Raw genomic sequence first — 18,825 nt, 5'->3', positions numbered from 1 at the left:
GGGCGTGCCTAGCACATTTTGCTGTACCTCGGACGGTTCTTCTTGCGTTCATCTGTACTTCCCGGCTGTCATGTCCGCCACTTGCACGGACACTGATAAAGCATTCATTAAAAACGCCGCGCGCCATCGTATTGTAAACGCACGTGTGTTTGTTTTGGTGCACCCGCGCTTATGCCTCGTTTTTACAAGCAACGCCATCTGGTTACTAAGCGTGCAAGTGGGGATGCCATGGTGTTCCCCTAGCTGTGTTCCTATTGCCCGCAGGTCTCGCCCCTCTACTAGGCCGCAAGAGCGGCGCTCGCGAGGGATGCTCGACCGTTCCACATATTTGGCACTTTGCCGCAGCAAAGAAAAATGCCATTTTGCCACACGAGCGGCGCCGCATGTGCGAATTCGCACCAAAAATCACGCCATGTAGATCGAGCTAAATGCTAACAACATCGAATTTTTTATCTGACCTTTATTCGCACATGCATATATGCTCTAGCGTTAGGTAGGTATGGTTGGGTTTTCCGTTCACCCTCATTCACCAGCTTAGTGTGGTTGTATCGGAAAGCCAAATGTTTTAATTTAGTAGAAACTCAGACAAACCTAACGTACGTGTGGAAGGGTACAGGGTTAGATTACTTGGTAGCTGAGGAAAGCCCATTTTAAAAAGCCCGATCGTTTCCAACCTCTTCGCAGACTTTTACTTTACCGTAACGTCTCCTCAATCCTAGCTTGTTTCGGAAGAAAGCTTCGACAAGCTCCAGTATTCGTTCTTCCTTTTGCATTTACTGTTGATAATACTAAAGCTGTAGAGCGCCAGAGTTTACGGCGCAGCACTGTCTGCTTTGGTGGTATTGAAATTTTCTTTAATGTCGTGTAACTTCGAAGTCTGCGCGTGGCATATTTTCATTCACTGCACTGTAATCATTCATATCCGCCAACTTGCTTTTACAAGTTTGAATCTTCTTAACTGGTGCGCCAGGGGTCGTAAAGCCTTTTATAATCGAAGTGTCGAGTGTCAGGTCTGGCCTTCAGGAGTTGTTAAATTCAGGGCCCGTTTAAAAGAGTGAAAATACTGGCGCATGCCCAAATATTTTCAAATCCGTCAAAACATCTTGGGCGGGGACACCTATAAGTCGCCTTCAAAAGCAGTTATATTGCTTATGGCTGTTTACCCACGGTAGCTAGGCCCTCGTGCATGCTGGACGATCGATTGCAACATTTCGACTAGCAACGGGTGCTTAGAACTGCATTTTGCGACATGCAGCGGTGAATGCCCTAAATTAATTGTGTTTTTAAGGCTTTTTATTGCAATCGGAACTCTTCTAGCGGGAAATTGTTTGGCTATTTGATCTCTACGCTGATCTAAGTTACAGCATCGCTTTAACAATAAAGCTTCTGTTACAACATGGTCAGGTACGCCAAAATAAAACAATGAAACTGTCACAACGAAAAAAAGCATATGATGTTAGATTTGCTGAAGCATGCCATTTGTAGCGTCAACAATACCCAATTAGATGCGAAACAGTCTGTTTGAAACTGTTGTTTGGATCGCGAAAGTTATAATTGCTTTTCTCCAAGCATTTTAAATTATAAAACTTGATTTCCTGGCTGTATTTTCTCTTCGTGCAAAACACCCGTTTTCAATATCTGACATGCCTAAAAAGTTCCGAACCAAGTAATTCCTTTACAAAGGACATTTTTGACGTTGCAATATTATATTGTGTATTGAAGCATACTCTTAGAATTAGCGCTTTGTTGGCGTGAAAACAAAAACCTTTATTACCAGTGACACAGCATTTTGAAACGCCGCATTAGAATGAAATATATGCCATTACTAAAGACCCGTATTTGTTGTACCCACTGCCACCTGAGTGATCTGTGTGGAGCTAATATCTTACGTCCAATGTGGAATACCAAAGGTACATCGCCTAATCTCGTATCAGGAGCAAAATAACGCACGTAAGTGGCGTGTTTTGGTTTTATACACGGATAAAAATCCAACAGGTTTGTGCTTTTTGACAGCCTTGAAATGTCTGCCAGTTTCTGATTATATATACGTTTTATTGTTTGCACCCGCAAAATCTGTGAGATCAGAGTGCGAGCGCTCAGCTTCGCTGTCTGTTATTTTAGCCGCGTACCTGCAGCATTTATTTGTTACTGAAGCAACGTTGGATTCAAGGCTTTAGAGCAACGTGCTTTGATGCCGAGAAAGAGATAGGGCGGGTATGACTACAATGTCGTCTATGGAAGAGCAGCTGTCCGCTGTGACACCGAGGTCACTTCAGCTGAAATGTGTTTTTTATGAATCCTTCTATGCAAGGACGTTCTTTTCGCTTGAACAGCTGGCACATTCAGGGCATTTTTTTGAACTTTGGTCTGGACGATTCAGTATCTCTTATTTCCTAACCGTATACAAGAAAGTCGTATTGTGGAAAATATAACGGTTTTCTGCTTGTTGTCTTGGTAAGAGGGAATTGGTAAGTCAGTTTTTTTAGGTTGGATACGTGCTGCCTGTAAGTTCCAAGTATTTCAATATTACCAGCTTACCTTGATGTGCTCGTACGTTGTGTATGGTTTTTGGAGAATTGATCATTTTGTTGAGAAAAGTGTCACAAGGTTACAATACTGTCCTGCTGTGTCATGGAAAGTGAACGTGTAACGGTTTCAGGAAAGTGTTGTGTGGCCACTGCCTCCACAATTTAAAAAAATATACATTTAGCTTGTACAATTGTAACTGTTTCTTAGCCAATAACATTCACAACAACGATCGGCTTTGCTGGATTTGGTTGGTTTGTCAATGTTTTTGTGAGTACGACTCCTCCATCAGCAAAAAGGTTCCAGTAATGATGCCTTGTGTAGAAACTTGTGGCGAGACTAGCCCTTCTCAAAACAAATTAGTGCATTGGTGAAACCATTGAAACAATTTTAGGAGTAACACTAAGGGATAGAAACAGCACCAAAAATGAGAGGAAAAATGCGGGCGAAGGCATTTTCGTTTGGCAGGTCTTGTTATATACTTTACGGATATGGGGAAGACCGCTTGGTTGAATAAATGGCCAACAAAGAAAAAGTAACCACAGGAAGAACGCATAAGCTCCAGGCAGCCATAAAATAGGATATAGCTGTATGGAACCAGAGAGAACTTCAGCGGAGGCAGAGAAAGATGACCACAATGGCAGCCGCAGTGTGTTCATCTTTCTTCAATGAGTTGAGCTTTCTGTATTTTTTAAGTTCGCGCTGGTTCCTTTTACGAATATGTCTCTCCAACTAGCCAGTTTGCGACGCCTCTGGGATAAAATAAAAATATTCAGAGGCAAGTGTTCAGGCAATAAAAAACTAACGTTAAAAGTAACCATAAATCTTCTAGGGAGGACTCCATCTTACTTGAAACATATTGAGCTAATGACGTATATCTTAAGTTAGGGCCAATTACGTTTTGGGACTAAAAAGGTTTCCTATGGTTCCTAAACTTAGAAATCAAACCTGCTATTTTTTGCCTTGACATTTTCTCTGTACGTTCACAATCAACTAGAGTATAAATTGCCGTATGGGAAATCTGACCAAAGCGTCTTATAATTACGAAAAAAACACAAAATTTAGCAACGTTGTTCTAAAAGTAAATCCTACCTACGTTACTTCTCTAGTAAGCGATTCATCAATGAAGAACGGAAGCGGTTCGAGTAAGAAAGGCAATAGGCAGATATTTCCTTGGTGAGTATTCAAAATGTGCAGGTGGATGCTAAAGAAAAATATCCGTTGCTGGTCATCAAGTTACGAAAAGTTTACACCAAATCAGATATTTTACACCCAATAGCTCGCTCCGGGTTCATACATTTTTGCAATGCCACCGACTAAACATTCGTTTTGTATTTGAACAGCACTACATTTGAAAAAAAAAATGGATTAACCATAGGGCTTTCTAAAACCTGTCATGAACTATATTTATGAATGCACAAAATGGTCAAAAATATTGTGCGTATTACTTGTTTTTGATAAGTATTATCTTGTAAGGAAAATATTTTCAAATTGTTATCTACATTTGTTTTGAATGTCTTTTGCAGTAACTGTAGGAAGACATTTTTTCCCTGTATTTCTGAAACAATAATAAAGAGTAACATACCGAATAATGGCACTGGTCAGTTTGCTCTACAAAAGTACTGACTGAAAGCATGAGGTGTGTGAGGGAATGCACGGGCACAACGTACCTTGCGACATTAGATGGTACCGCTAAACGCACACCTTTGTATGCTGCACCATACGGTGCACAATATTTCAACTCCGAAACTTGCGTTGTGAAATTCTCAGAACAAGTCAGAAGTTATTGCTATAGACACAGAATATTTATACAGGTCATATTCAAAGGTACGCCCCAATTAATTAACATTCTAAAATTTAGAAATTGTTTCTCGCATGAGCAAAACCACAAAGCTAAAATAGAGGCATGATTCACCAGATTTATCGGTTAACTTTGGCATATCCTAATGAGACAAAACTGCTCATTACAGACTTAAGAAAATCGTGCAAGCGTTATCGAAATTCCAAAGCAAGTAAAAATGAAATTCGCCATGATATTCCTGGCTTTCGTCGGCCTTGGGATGTCCGATACATACCAATGCGGTGAGTTTCTGTGCCTTCCTATTCGCTATGTGTTCAATGATGGAAACGTTTTCTGTTTGTTTGAGTAATACTTTTTTAAGTTGTTGAGTTGAAATCAGCGATGTCGGCTGGTAACACAGTGTTCTTTTAGCGTGGTACAATGTAGAATTATGTGTGGCTAGACAAGTATTAGAACATATTCAAGGCCTTAAAAGTGACGCCTGTGCTCGGCAGACAATATATTATGTTGATCAGCTAGCGACTGCATATTTCATTGATTTGGTGTTTTTTTAATAATTTATATTGCTATGGCAGAGTTTTAAACCGTTTTTGCGCTGTACATTTATACCTCACATAAAATACATTAGGTTTTTTACCGTCCTGCGAGCACCGCTCCCAAGACCTTCACCTAGTTTCCCACCAAACCGTGATTCAGTTTGTTGTGTTTATTTCAATGAAACCAAACGGGAAAGATTCCCGCAAAATGGCTAATGAAGGACACCTGTCTTAGTTGGTTGGTAAAATTGTGGTAAATACAATGTCAGGGGTGATATAGAACTGCAGGGTTTCTTTCCGTCGCTTTTGTTCAAGACAAACACTAAAAGTGATCATTTTATACGCGTTTCCCATCGTGCAGGTGTGCATTTTTCTTTGCCTTCGTCTTGGAAATAGTAGCTTAGGTGGTTAATAAATTGGGTCTCATTGCACTGTGCAAATTATTTTCTGTTAATCTCCTTCAGAGTATCGATTTTCTTCTTAGAGGGCAGGTAAAAATGTGTTTGAATAAACGTGAAAGTAACGCACAATTACGTTGCTTCCTCCAGCTGTAGTAACACTCTTTTTGCGTCAGATGTAGTCCGTTAAATCCTGCTATAGAGGCTCATGGATGAGTACCCGAAGCGACACGCGTGCAACAAAATTTTCCGCTATTTTTCCCCGTTTCCCTGTCACCTTTATTTTGTATAACCGTTCGCCGAAGGTTTGCGCAGAGCCTCGTCGTTGCCCACTGCATAAAACCTGCTGAAAATGTATATCATTGCGTTCACTGAAAGGTAGCCTATTATGCTGTAGTGTAATTGTTTTCTGCTGAAAAACTGCGCTCTATAGCTCTATTTCATTGTTAGTTATTTAGTACATATATTGATCCCGTTTATTAGACATCTCCCACGTCACATATTCCGAGATTATCTCAAGGATACCGGCTGAAAGGCGGAAGAATGCTAATTTGCTTCATTCGCAACAGCAAGTTTGCCAAGATAGTTTTTTCTTGTTCCATTGAACATGTGTGCATCCCACTAGGTCCATATCCATCGTTGTCTTCTTTTGATGTGGTTTGTCTTGTGTCTGGCATGAATACCTCACGGTGACCCTCAGTTTTCTCCACACATCTTGCACGGGCAGAATATCCGCGTTGTAAAGGCTTTACGTTTCTCCTGGTGGCACTATAGCTATTTTCGCATAACAGTGGGCCACGTTTCACATCATGTCACTGCTGATTGCGGGTACCCAGTATTTACATACCAGTAAACATCCTCGTGGCAGGCAGCCCCACTCCATAGTTTCAAGTGCACCCCAATAGCCAAGGCGCTTTGCGTGCCTACATCACCCTACTCTTTTTTTCCTCACTTTATCATAAATTACCATTTCTCTCGCGTAGCTTGTTGCGCTGCGCTATGATGTCTTGAAACGCGGTTGTTGTTTCTTGTTTCAGGGCTCATGTACGGGCTTTGTTCGCACGAGCCGCTTTTGGTCTGTAGACAGCCTTAGTGGCTAATTGGGTGAAATTTCACTCAGTGCGATAAAAAATTAGGTAGAGGTTTGCGCACGAAGCGAGTGACGCTTCATTTTTAAGGGCGAAGCTCCTCTTGCTCGGGCCCTGTCCCGTCCCTCGTTGCTGCCGTGTACATACCGCTGATGATAATTGTGGCAAGATGGCCATAGGGATTGACCAACCAAACATTGGACAAAGAGGTCAAAACGTTCAACGCGTTCGTTGCTACCCAAAAAGGAGAAGAGGAAGAAGAAGAGGTTGTCGTTCGTCGTCTGCGAGCTCAAGACACGTACCGAGGGTACGCGACAGAAGAAGCTCTGCAGAAGGCGACGGCCAAGGTGGCTAAAATGTCACACACCGAATTTGCCAACTTAACCATGGAGATTCTCATCGTCCCAAACAAGCCCTACATGATCACCACAAACTTCGACATCGTCGACGGGCTTGTCAACGGAGCGGTGGGAAGTTTCAAGGTTTGCGAGCGAGGAGTGGTGGGCTTGACGCGGTGGCGCCCTGTTTCGATCCCGCGACTCTATGGCCGCGACGGGAGGTACGTGCCGCTCTTTGCTCTGCGCTACAAACGGAGACGTGAGCATGACTACGAACGCGCCTTATGTCCCTCACTTATCAAGATGATGCGCGCCGTCAAGAAGACCTATAACAACGTGTCGAGTGGCACTGACGCGGCGGCACCCGGTTTCGATCGTGTGACTCTCTAGCCGCGACTGGAGGTACGTGGCGCTCTTCCCAGTGCGCTACAAATTGAGACGCGAGCAAGGCTACGAACGCGCCTTATGTCCTTCACTCATTCGGATGGTGCGCGCCATTAAGAAGACCTATAACAACGTGTAGAGTCTTTATATGATGTGTGGGCGAAGGTTTCATGGTTTTACCCATAAGCATTTTAGCTTCGCCCCACTCATCATCATTCACTGCGTGGAGATGGCGGGATTTTTTCCATTAATTTTGTTGTTACACGCAGAAGTTATACCTGCTCATGGTAGAGCTGCCAGCGGTGCGTGCGACATGTCTTCTGCAGGTCATGTATTTTGTATACACGAGAAACTCAGTAATATTGTAATCCGTGAGGGCGTATATCTCAAATGCCGCATTTTTTATGATGTGAGAAAAAATGTTCTCAGGGCCTTATTCTGAGACACTCCGCCGCTCCATTTGATCCCTCAACTCGGCTACGGGTAGGATTCTGTGATGCTTATGCACATGGAAAACAATTTCAAGGATCTCCTCGACTGGAGGCTCGAGTAGAGGGAGGATTCAGAATACCGGAGTAAGTATCCTTGGAGAGGCGTTAGGTTTGATAACTGTAGTTGTTTTTGACATAACAACTCTCAAATGTGTTAGTTTCTTTTCAACGACCAACACGTCGCTTTGGCATGTAACTAGTAATATTTTTTCTACAATATGTTCTTTAGGCTTAGATAGTTTTTCAAGCCTATCTCTAGCAAAGCTTTGTCTTTACTGCACAAGAGTCCCAATTTGTAGTGGTTCCTCCGGATTGGAGTATTGAAGGAAACGAATTCAATAGGAGAGAAGCAATACAGAACTCAGAGAAGGACGGTGTGGTAAACACTACGTTTGATAAAAACACATTTACCACAAACCCAGGCAATAGCCATGCTATTTATTGTCGCTTTCTTACATTTTGCCCTTTTTTAACGACAGAAAAATACGACCAATTTGTTGAAATATTCTCGCTACGCGATGAGTAAAATAAACGCGACTACGTCATTTTCTTCTCCTTTCTGTAAACTTATGGAGAGGATTGACCTACAGTCTTAGTTCGCCGTACATATAGGTGACTAGCTTATGCCTGCGTTTGTGCTTGGGTAATTATTATGTTTAGATTATTCAAGACGATAGTTTTTTTTGCTGCACCTAAACACGAAAATTCGGTCTGTCTTTCTGTCTGTCCCTCGATTCAACCTTCAAGCCAAATGTTGAAGGAATACTTGAAAGAGGTTTATAGAGGCACAACTTTCCGAAAACGCTAAATCCAAAACGCAGTTTCTTATTGATAACATATTTTTGGGAACAAGAAAACATTAGAAATATTTGATGCAAAACATCAATTATTAAATGTTTTTGGCAGTGTTGTTTCAACAACTAAACATGGCTACGTCATTCCTTGAAACAAAATGTAACGATACGTTTTGTATACAAGACTTTTGACAAACATGCAAAAAGCGCTTGTGGACCCGCACCCCGCCTTCTGGCGGCATTCCGAGAAATTCGAAGGTAAGGATTGGTTCCGGGAAATAGTGTGCAAACAGTGGAGTGCAGTAAATTTAAATTGGCCGGAGCGAACCTCCCCAGTGTTTGTCGTAAAAAAAGTGAGACGGAACGATAGCTACAGGTGGGCGAAGGAAAGTAGGGAGGCATTTAAGTGGCAGCCTTGGCACAGGACTATTGCCATTCCTAGATATTTCCAGATAATCAATCACATGGCGGACCAATTTTTATTTATTTGTGATTCAGTACATGTCTCTATCACATGTTTTTGATAGAAAGGTCACAACATGTGTAGACGAAGAACTACGAGCAGCAGTCGTGCATACGTTTTTTTAAACACGTACTCCAAGGGCCCGACGTACGAAAGCAAGTCCGTCATGATTTCTCTTCGCTAATTTTATTCGCGTGGTGTTTTTGGTAGTTTGAGGACCCTTTTATTGCTACGCCCACTCCGGACACCGGTGTTTCTCACAATGGTGCGTTTAGGTGTTTAGAAAAGTAAAGCTGCAGGGCTCACCACATGTATATTATTAGGTTCAACCATAGGGTACTGTAGCATCATCCAATGATTTGGTATACTTTTGTGTGCACTTGAGTTGGACGACACATTTAGAGAAATTCGTTTGATTTCCGCAGCAGGAGGCAGCCAATTTTTGCTTCCATGTAATTATACAATCTATGGTACCTCAAAAAAGCTTTTGTTACAAAACTATATATTTGTTTTTTACAAGTAGATTTATATCTGCCTTGTTTTGAAATGATTTAAAATAACTCAATTGTTTATCACCGGGCTTTATTGGGCTTCTGATATTCATAAAATGGTAACGCACCAAAGTTTATTAAAACGCAGTAATTTCAGCTTTATCGGCTCAGAAATCAATTGAAGGATATTGGGAGTGAAAAGATTGGACAAACCCCCGCACTGATAAAGAGGGGCTGGTAGTTGGCCTTGATCAGTGGCAGAGGCTAAAGAGCATTTATACTCTGTGCAATGAAAATAGTGAGAACAATTTTTATCAATCTATGCACTTCTTACATTCGAGAATTGTATGACAAATGTGCATAATTTGTTGTCCCTTAAATATGGAGTGCGTAGTGCGACAAAAAAAATAGTGCGACAAAATCACACACTGACCAATATATTTTGAGACAATAGCTCTCTGAAGATAATAGCTTCACAAGGATAATTTAGTACTAAAATGTTATAGTACAATACAAATATTCTGTATAAAATGAGGCTGCGCGTTATACTCTTGAGTCCGAAAACTGAATAAGGCGGTGACATCTATTCTTATTTAAGGATACCTCAGAAAAAAAACGTTTGTTTTTTAATAAAGCCAAAACTTTTCCAAACCGTTAAATCATTTCATATTTAAAAGAGCAATTCAAAATTGTTAATAATATTTCAGGAACAAGAACGCATTAACCATATCCGAAGCAAAACATCTATTTTTAAGTGATATCGGCAGTTTTCTTTATATAAAAAACATGGCAGCTTAATTTCTTGAAAATAAATGTAACAATACGAGTTTGAAACAAGGCTTTTAACAAAAATCCAAAATGGCTTGGGGATCTATACGTGCACTTCAGCGCTCACACTACAGGAATAGATGCGGGGCAACAAACCAGTGTCCTTTAGGTCTGTGCAAACCTCACTTAGAAACTGGGTGTTGATAGGACAAATAGGCACAGTAAAAAAACGTTCCACAGAGTATTCGATATATTCAAAGTATACCTGCGGACAGAATTCTTCCGTGGTCGTTCCTTGGTCATCATGTTTTGAGGGTGTACAACAAGCCTTTTAGATGCGACGCATCTCATTCACTCGCCTTGTCCCTGCATCCATCCGGGGTTGTCGGCGTTCACCCCTCCCCCATTCTCCTCACCGCGCCAGCTGCGCTCTCCGCCACTCACCCCCTCTCCTCTCCGATAGCGAACACTCTTTTGCGAGGGGTATTGAATTGGATTCGATTGGCTTGGTTTGGCTTGGCTTGGCTTGGCTTGGCTTGGCTTGGCTTGGATTGGATTGGATTGAATTCGATTGGATTGGAACTCTGCCATGCTTCGCATCACCTCAGGGATCCCCTCGGGAAGATGGTGTAATTTTAGGTCGCTTTTAGTCTACACAACTGCTGTAAAAAGTGTCTCAAAATGGCTTTAAACTTTTGGTATGCACAAAGTCCGCAAACATTCGGCGTGATTTATTACAAATTACGCTTTTTTATTTTTTGTGCTACCAAGAATATAGCCCTAATTAAAAAGAAGGCCACCAAATTTCTGCAGCAGTATACTGGCAGGGCTAGCTGTTTAAGCATCAGTGATAGAGAACAATCGGTCATTCGAGGTAAGAAAACATTCTTCGATGGCTGACCGCGGACGACGAAAATCAGAAAATGAAATACGCCATCTTCTCCGCTATGATGGCTCTTACGACCTCATCTAGTGACGTATACACTAAAATTCCGGCACGCTATATTTCGGGTTCGATCAAACGCAAGTTGCTATCTTTTAAAAATATTGGTGATATGAGGGGCATCAATTGAGATCTTTAAGGCCTGACTGGTGGTAATGATCTGGCTTAGGTATCCTCACAAGTTCTAGCTCACTTCCCGGTAAGGCAGTAATGCAACATAGACAGAATTGGACAACTCGCTGCCTCGTTTGTTTTCAACGGAAGCCGAAAACCACCGCGTTGTGTTGTCGTATTCTGCTTTACGAAAAGTTGGACTGCACGCTTCAGGTCTGCAGTCAAAACGTAGGGTGCAAAATGTTCAAGATTTCTTATCGCAAACCGAAACAATCTCAAACTTGTCAACACCTCCCCAAGGTGACTCTTCAGAATTGCAACCATGTTCTATACCATGTCCCTATGAGTCCTGCCTATATTGGGGTGAAATATTCCCAACCGCGGTATGGTGTCCTTTATTTTGGCTTAGTACAGAACTTTTCAAACATACCATTTGCACAGTGAAAGAGGCAACCAAAATAATACTTAACGCGAAAAACTTCTAGGGACTCCACTGTGCTCGGTGGGGGGGACGTGCAAGTATTGGCACTTGAAAAGAATCATATAAGACGTTTTGAATATGTGTATACCAAACTTGTCTTTTCAGAGTATGATGATTCACAAATGGAGCAGTTTGCTTCCTGCATCGAGAACGAAGCGTCAAGTGAGGTAGGAAAAACAAGTCCACCAGGAACTAAGGGTTGAAGGGCTGAAGATATATATTTAATCAGTGTTTTCTCTCAGAAGGTGTATCTTTCAAACATTTGACTTTAAACTACATCTCAAAGGCAATTATTCTACTTCGTGAAGTGTCTTTTATTACGTTGTATTGCTGTTTGAGTTCTATAAAAAATAAAACGTTTGATTGGACCAATTTACATTGGGCGCAGCAAAGCCAATGTTTGAGTTAGCGGGGACAATGTGGTAATATGTGGAGCGAATCAGTGCTCCGCCGAATGTTTTCTCAAGACGCAAAAGTGGCGCGCGTGTTTGTGTACAGAGGTGGCGTACTGCTTTTTCTGCCTGTTTTGCCGCGCACCCCAATTTTTGCTCCGGACATTCTTGCGCGTCGACGATCAGAGGGCTTGAGGTCAACTTGTGTATGCTGCAGTTCACGTCTTAAACACTACAGGGGCTCAGACCTACACTGATCATGTGCGTTTCATTGACGACTTCCCGCAGCTACGCACGCAGGAACGCTTTGGCCTCTAATTTGAATGTTGTACCTATTTCTGATTTGTCCAAGACCTTGCGAACCAATTTGCCTGACGAAAGTCCTGCTGAAAAATGATGAGCTTTTTTATGATGTCCTGAAAAAGCAGCCTTTTGGTCTACCTCGTGTTGTACTTCGCTAATTTAAGCCCATATTGTCCTTAGCGCTCCCACAGATCCTCGCTAGATGCCACCAGGAGCGATATAGTATAGGCTTACTACCACTTTCGATGCGTAATCCTGGCTGTAAGTCGGAAGCGGCGATGGCCTGCGACCGCTAAGGTGCGCATTCATGTTCAATCCCTGCGAAGCGTGGCGCTTCGCAGCCACGCGACGCACTTCCCATAATGATGGTATCAGGATGCTGCTTGTGATGATGATAGTGGAGCTGATAGTGGATAAGGTTCACGCCCATACAAATGTGTACTGCGACAGACTGGACAAGAGCTTGTTCACGCCCATTCAGTTTGGCTTCTTCCCATCGTTCAACAGCCGTAGTCATTCAACAAAAGGCAATATTGCCTCTCCTACGTGGAGTGAGAAAGTTTACAAATTACCTGCATGGGCAAAACATTAACACTCACAACCGGCTAGCACACGCTTTGTTGGCTTACTTTTTAGCGAGCGTTTACTCAACCTAAGTCTAACCTGTACCTGCCTCAAGCAATAATAGTGACAAAAAATAAATTAACGTAATGGGAGCTCAAATTTTTAAAATGTAGTGATTTATAGCACAGTTTCCGAGGAAACTAAAATCAGTGAAAAAAGAAACATATACCAACACCCAGTTATAACCCAGATAAGTCAGTAAACGTTCGTATTTAAAGAAAAAAAACAGCTGATTTTGCCTTCGCGTAGCAGTATTGGTTAATCAATAGGTATTCTCAGCTTGTAATATTTATAGCGCATTCTGCCGAGAGCAACACAGTACTGATTGCTGAATTCTTAAATTGGTTACGGTTCTTTAGAGACAGTCCGAAATCGAGGGGCAAAGCGCAGCAACTGCCCATCAAAAGCTACCGTAGTGAGAAGTTTTACATGTGTCTGTCTATGAAGACAAAAATGCTCTACTGAAGAATATCATAAAAATCTTTCACCCGTCCGTCTAAGGACGAGAATGGCTGAACCCGAAGCTTTCTCATGATGGATTCTTTGGTTGGCCTATGCCAAACTGCGAGTACAAGCTACTCTAAATGTATGCACCTCTTTTCTAGAATGCCCAAAGCAGCTCTCGGGTGTGCCCTCCATAGGCCTAACGTTTGGGTTGGGTGTTACGGAGCGAATAGGTACCTGCGGTTTGACGTTCCCTTCATCCATGCCCCCTGTTATAACTTAGATGAAAGACCGGGGTCTGTTTACAGCTTGGTCGGCAGACTTTGTTCTCGACCAGAGACGATTGAGCACGGTTTTGTAGATTGCCGAGATGCCGTCTTTTTCCGGGACATTTCCCAGCGAACGCTAATAAATTGCATGAATATTACGCATTTCTCAATTCTATGTTTGCCATTCGGCTATCCTGGTGAGCCACGTTATGACATGTCTGCGTTCGTTGGTTTGGACAGTCTGTGATGATGTCGCATATACGATAGGCATGCTGAGCGACCAAGATCAACAAAGTCGTATTTCCGAGAAATTGTGGCATTTGTTCATAATGTGTAAAATTTCCTTTAACAACCACCTGACTGGATCCCTCTTTTGAAAGCTTGTATGTGTTTGCCCGAATTTTGACGTATCAGGGCTTTTATCTAATATGAAGGTGTACTTTTGTTTGCTTGTCTATGTAGTCCTCGTTCTGTCACGTTTGAAAGTATTCTCCCATGTAATAAAGAAATAAAATGCCGAAATGAAGCAATCGGATAGACGCCGGCTACAAACCCCAAGATACCATGTTCGATTCCGTCAACGGGAATTTTTTTCGCTTCAACCACGGTCATTCATCATAAGCGACTGAGAAAGAGCTTTCCTCCGGGGCGTACAGGCGTACAACGGCATCAGCGAGTACACTACAGTTTCGCTTTAAAAATGAACGCCCCTTTTTTGACGGAAGGATGGTTAAAGCACCAAGAGTTTTCCCATGAGACCTGAGAAAAAGTCTCATAGCTGCTTGGAGAGTCTCGTCAGGGCGCATTTAAATCTATGTCGCATTCGTAACGCGAGGGCCCCAGGTACGATTCCGTCCAACGAAAAGTTTCTTCTCTATGCACGTCGCGTTTCATAATGAACATCATCATCATGTGCCCTTTGTAGAATCCCATCGTGTAAAGTTCATTTTCCTCTAGTGTGTTTCATCTGACGATCTACGGCGCAGGGGGGCATTGAAAGCTTCGCTTTCAGAATCAAGCGCGCATGCTTTAAGCACTAAATTGACCTCAAAGTTCCTCAATAAAAGCGAACACAATTCATTGTATCATGACATTTTTCCAACAGTTTTGGTCGACTAACAAAACCGAAATGTTTCATCAACTAAATCTCTGATATATTTGCTTCTCTATTATAGTTTTAGGCAACGAACCTCCGGAGAGCCAATCGTGCTTCGTAACCGCGAAATAAAGTGTTTGGAAACTGAATATACGATTCGATCTTTACAAAATGCATTTCCTTTTATTTACAGCTTAAGTCAGCTCTCGAGCAGGCACAAAAATTAGCGCAGTGTGACGACAACGCCTGCCTTGTCACCAAGCTTTGTGGAGACGAAGATCTTGTACGTGGCGCAACCTATGTCACATCCTAAGTATTTTTGCTACACTTAAGAAAAAAGTGGTACGTAGAGAGCCGCGCTTAGTTCTATTGTTTGTAGAAACCGGATTTAAAATTGAGCCACTGGAGGCATGAAGAATGTGTATAAAAAACCGTGAAACCACGCGCATAATTCGGTACTTTCTGTAGCAATATTATTGTAAAACGTTTTACTCTTATCAAACTGTATAGCTCGTGATTGCCAAAATGAGCATTACATTTTATGGTGAAAAACTATTCATAGTCAAAAAATAAACTCTGTATTTCTGGCCAACGTTGGTGCTGCTACGCACCAAAGCAATTTGCCTAGGATTAAGCCCAACACAGTAATTGCCGTTGAAATAGAAATCTTCAATTTTGGGTCTGGCCTTTACATTTTACTTATTTCTGAAGCGCGGATTCCACAGGAGGCGCTTCTTGTGATACCATCAGTGCTATTGCGACCAAACATTATCAAACAAAGAGTTTATAACATTTCAATTCACCGTAAAAGAACGATGCAATCCCTAGATTTTAAAAAATATTTTCTCATAACAGATTTTACAATTTTGAAAGTACACTTTGTGTGCAAAGAGCGCGTACACAGTAGCATGGTAGTAGGCAACCACAACACTGTAATATTTTGTGAACGTGTCGTAGAAAGAAAGAAAAACTTGTGCTATTTGAAAATCCAAAGGCCAGCAAACTGTTGCTCAGTTGTGCCCGAAAACAAATATGCTGTCTCTACAAGGCAAAAAATATGTAATCATGTGAAGGTGACATGAGGGAAGGGCAAGCAACCCTGAAAGACAGAGCAACCGAAAATATCGTGACATGTGCCTAAGCCGGTGCGACAAAAGTAGCGCAACAATTAGGAGTACCAGAAGGAAACTATAGAACGAAATGAAAGGATCTTTTTAAGATAGAGAAAGACGTATTAAGAGTTTGCTCCACTATGAAGTGTTTCAAGGAAGTACCCTGTGTTTCGCGTAGCACTTATATTACGGCCGGTGTTTTGAGTGCAGCAAAAAACACTATTTATATATGCTTCTAAAATTTAGCCCCACCTTCTAGTAGGTTGTCCCAACGTGTTCTTTCACTTTCTGACAGGCTTTTCAAGTGGCGAATGATTTCGGGGTAAGCCTTTTTTCAAATCTCTAGTAGGCATTCTACAGAAGCATTATTAATCCACGCAAGAATGTTGCGGAAAATATATATTTATTAAACAAACTTTTCCCTTTCTTCGCGGTAGCCTGAGGCCAACAGGCTTCGGCGAGTTAAAAGAAAATAAAACTAGTGCAACGTTTAGGAATATGTTCGAAGTTTTTAGTGTTTGTTTTTGGGTTTCTATGTGTGCGAAGACAAATTCATATAGACGGTGTTCCATACTTCGCTTCCACGTGAGTTTGCTATGCTTAAGACAAACTCATCGCACTTCCGTTTTCAGATGCCTAGAATAAGGGGTACAGATCTCTTGCGTACATTGACCACTCGATAGCACCCCACAGCGGCCACAGCCGCCTGACAGGTGCTGTTGGCGGCATATTAGTGTTGGTAATTTATATGTACCGGCCTAATAAAATCCTAGCAGTACGACAATCTTTTCAACAAAAAAAGCGTTGTTAAAAGTGCATAACATTATTCTTTTAGGAGGGTAATGATTGTTGTTGGTTGTAGAACCTACCAACTAATAAAGCGTGCAAATGTTTGTTTGAAGTTTTTTATCTTCCTAGCTTCAGCGCGGTCATTTGTTAAGCAGCCAACAAACCTGGGGCTTTTGCGGTCATCGCTGAACAGTAAAAGTTCGGCTTCACTCATTGTTTGTGTTCATTGCAATATACTCATGGTAGGTCATTGCTTTTTCTCTCATTGCTCAGGTAACGCCATTTTTCTGCAGGAACTATGAAATTTACCAATTTCAAGATGTGGGTTTTAGCCAAAGGCATGCCTATGATTCCACACAGCGTTCTAGTAAATAAATTGACTTTGGAGGCCGACAGGAAAAAAACAAGTGATTTAAACTGAATTAGCCGTCGGACATTTTGAATGAATGTGCTTTACCTGAAACCCTCCTTTTTTGCTGCAGGCGGAAAACCTCAACAACTTTTACGACATCTCTGACCTATGCTTTGAGTGATGTTGACCGCAACAAATATTGTCGAGAGAGATCAATAAAATCAATTTATTGGGTTGCTTATACTGTCGCAATTTTACTTACCATGCAAGGAAACAACAATGTCGAGATTTCAAAACTGGCGATAAGCTGAGTATTTATTCTTTTTCTTCTCACTTTGAAGGCACGTGGTTTTGTACAACTAAATGTAACCGATTTCTTTTATTTGCAGAAGAATTTAAGGTTTTGTCCAAGGTTTATTTTCGGCAAATATCTCATCATCTTCTTGGTTTCTATTACCGATAATAGCAATTTACAACTATTTTTATTAGGTTATTCTACACGCCTACTCTAGCCTGACGCCGCAGCAATAACAAAATTCCGGCCCAACTGCACTAACGCAAAACCTAGGGAGGGGCGAAGAATGCAGTGCATAAGTGTATTCTTGGCGCCTTGGCGCGTTTGCCCACTCAGATGAAACCGCAACATAAAACACGGACTGAAGGCGGGCCTTTCGGTACATAACTGAGTTATAAAACAGCGCGGGAAACAGGACTGCAGAAAGGCCTCCATCCAGTGCCCTGACTGTGTGCCCTTTCTGTAGTCCTGTTTCCCGCGCTGTTTTATAACGTAACATGAAACCCTGGGAGGGCCGAAGCATGCCGACTATCTGGGTATTCCTGGGAAATCGGCGTTCTTGCCCACGGAGATGAAACCTTTGGTGGGGGGGGGGGGGTAGAGGTATACAGCTTTTCTGTAAATCTCGTGTCTTTGAGGCACAAAGCGTTCTAGCGTGAAGCGTTGGAAAAAGAGTGCCCGGGTGTGTTTTGTTAGAAAGCGTTTTTCCCACGGGGGGGAACGTATACTAGCATGAGGCTTCGAAAACAAGTGTCCTGATGTTTTAATAATGTGACTCATGTAACTATTACGACATGAGATGACCACATGATTCGCTGACAGCCCGAGCCCCTATGGGGCTTCGACCCTAATAGTCACGAACAATAAACGCCACTTACAAACAACTGGAAGAAGTTTCTCGACCATAAGCCAATTCCTAAGTGCATGCGCAATTCGCGAAATCCGTACGGTCAGGACAGCACATAGCATATAAAACGTAGTGGCTGCGTCTGAAAATTATTTAGGGGGATGAGTAGAACCGATGAATGAGTAACTATTTTTCGAATTAGGCGTAAACGTGCTCGTCGGTGCCACGGGAACTTTAAGCCTGCTTACGACATGTAATGAAACAAACGTTTCACGGGAGGCTTTCTATTTCTACGCGAATCGAGGCAAAATATGGGCACAGACATATGCGGCTGTCCATTACACATGTCTAAATGCTGGCATAGCAGTCATGCCTGCATAATTGCCTATCTTAATCCGTCCTATTCCACATTTTTCTACATTGTTTTCATCTCAATCACCCACCGACCTGTATTCAAGCTCATCTGTCTCATTTCCGCTACTTCATGATTCCACTTTAATCCAACCAAATGAATCGTAATAATGCCGCAAGTATTATCACCAGCAAGGCAGGAAAGAAACGCCGCCTACAATCACCACCAGCAAGTGGGGGAAGAAAACAAGAACACTCGGACAAGTGCTTGTTGCACCGTTCGCATCTTCTCCCCCGCTTGGTGGTAATGATACTAGCAGGATTTCTTGTCTCAC

General features: G+C 42.1%; 1 long non-coding RNA gene across 1 annotated transcript; it reads left to right on the top strand.

Moving 5' to 3' along the window:
* The first annotated feature begins 2,373 nt into the window (after positions 1-2,373).
* On the top strand, positions 2,374-17,238 carry LOC144141824 (uncharacterized). Its single transcript, XR_013316709.1, has 6 exons — positions 2,374-2,468; positions 4,497-4,608; positions 11,722-11,783; positions 14,938-15,027; positions 16,152-16,178; positions 17,128-17,238. It is a non-coding gene; the product is annotated as an uncharacterized LOC144141824 (long non-coding RNA).
* The last annotated feature ends 1,587 nt before the right edge of the window (positions 17,239-18,825 follow it).

Source organism: Haemaphysalis longicornis, unplaced genomic scaffold, assembly GCF_048455015.1.
Source record: "Haemaphysalis longicornis isolate Haplotype H1 unplaced genomic scaffold, Haemaphysalis longicornis Haplotype H1 scaffold_6, whole genome shotgun sequence".
Classification (NCBI taxonomy): Eukaryota; Metazoa; Arthropoda; class Arachnida; order Ixodida; family Ixodidae; genus Haemaphysalis; species Haemaphysalis longicornis.
The sequence above is the reverse complement of the archived record's forward strand: the minus strand, read 5'-3'. Positions and strand labels throughout refer to the sequence as shown.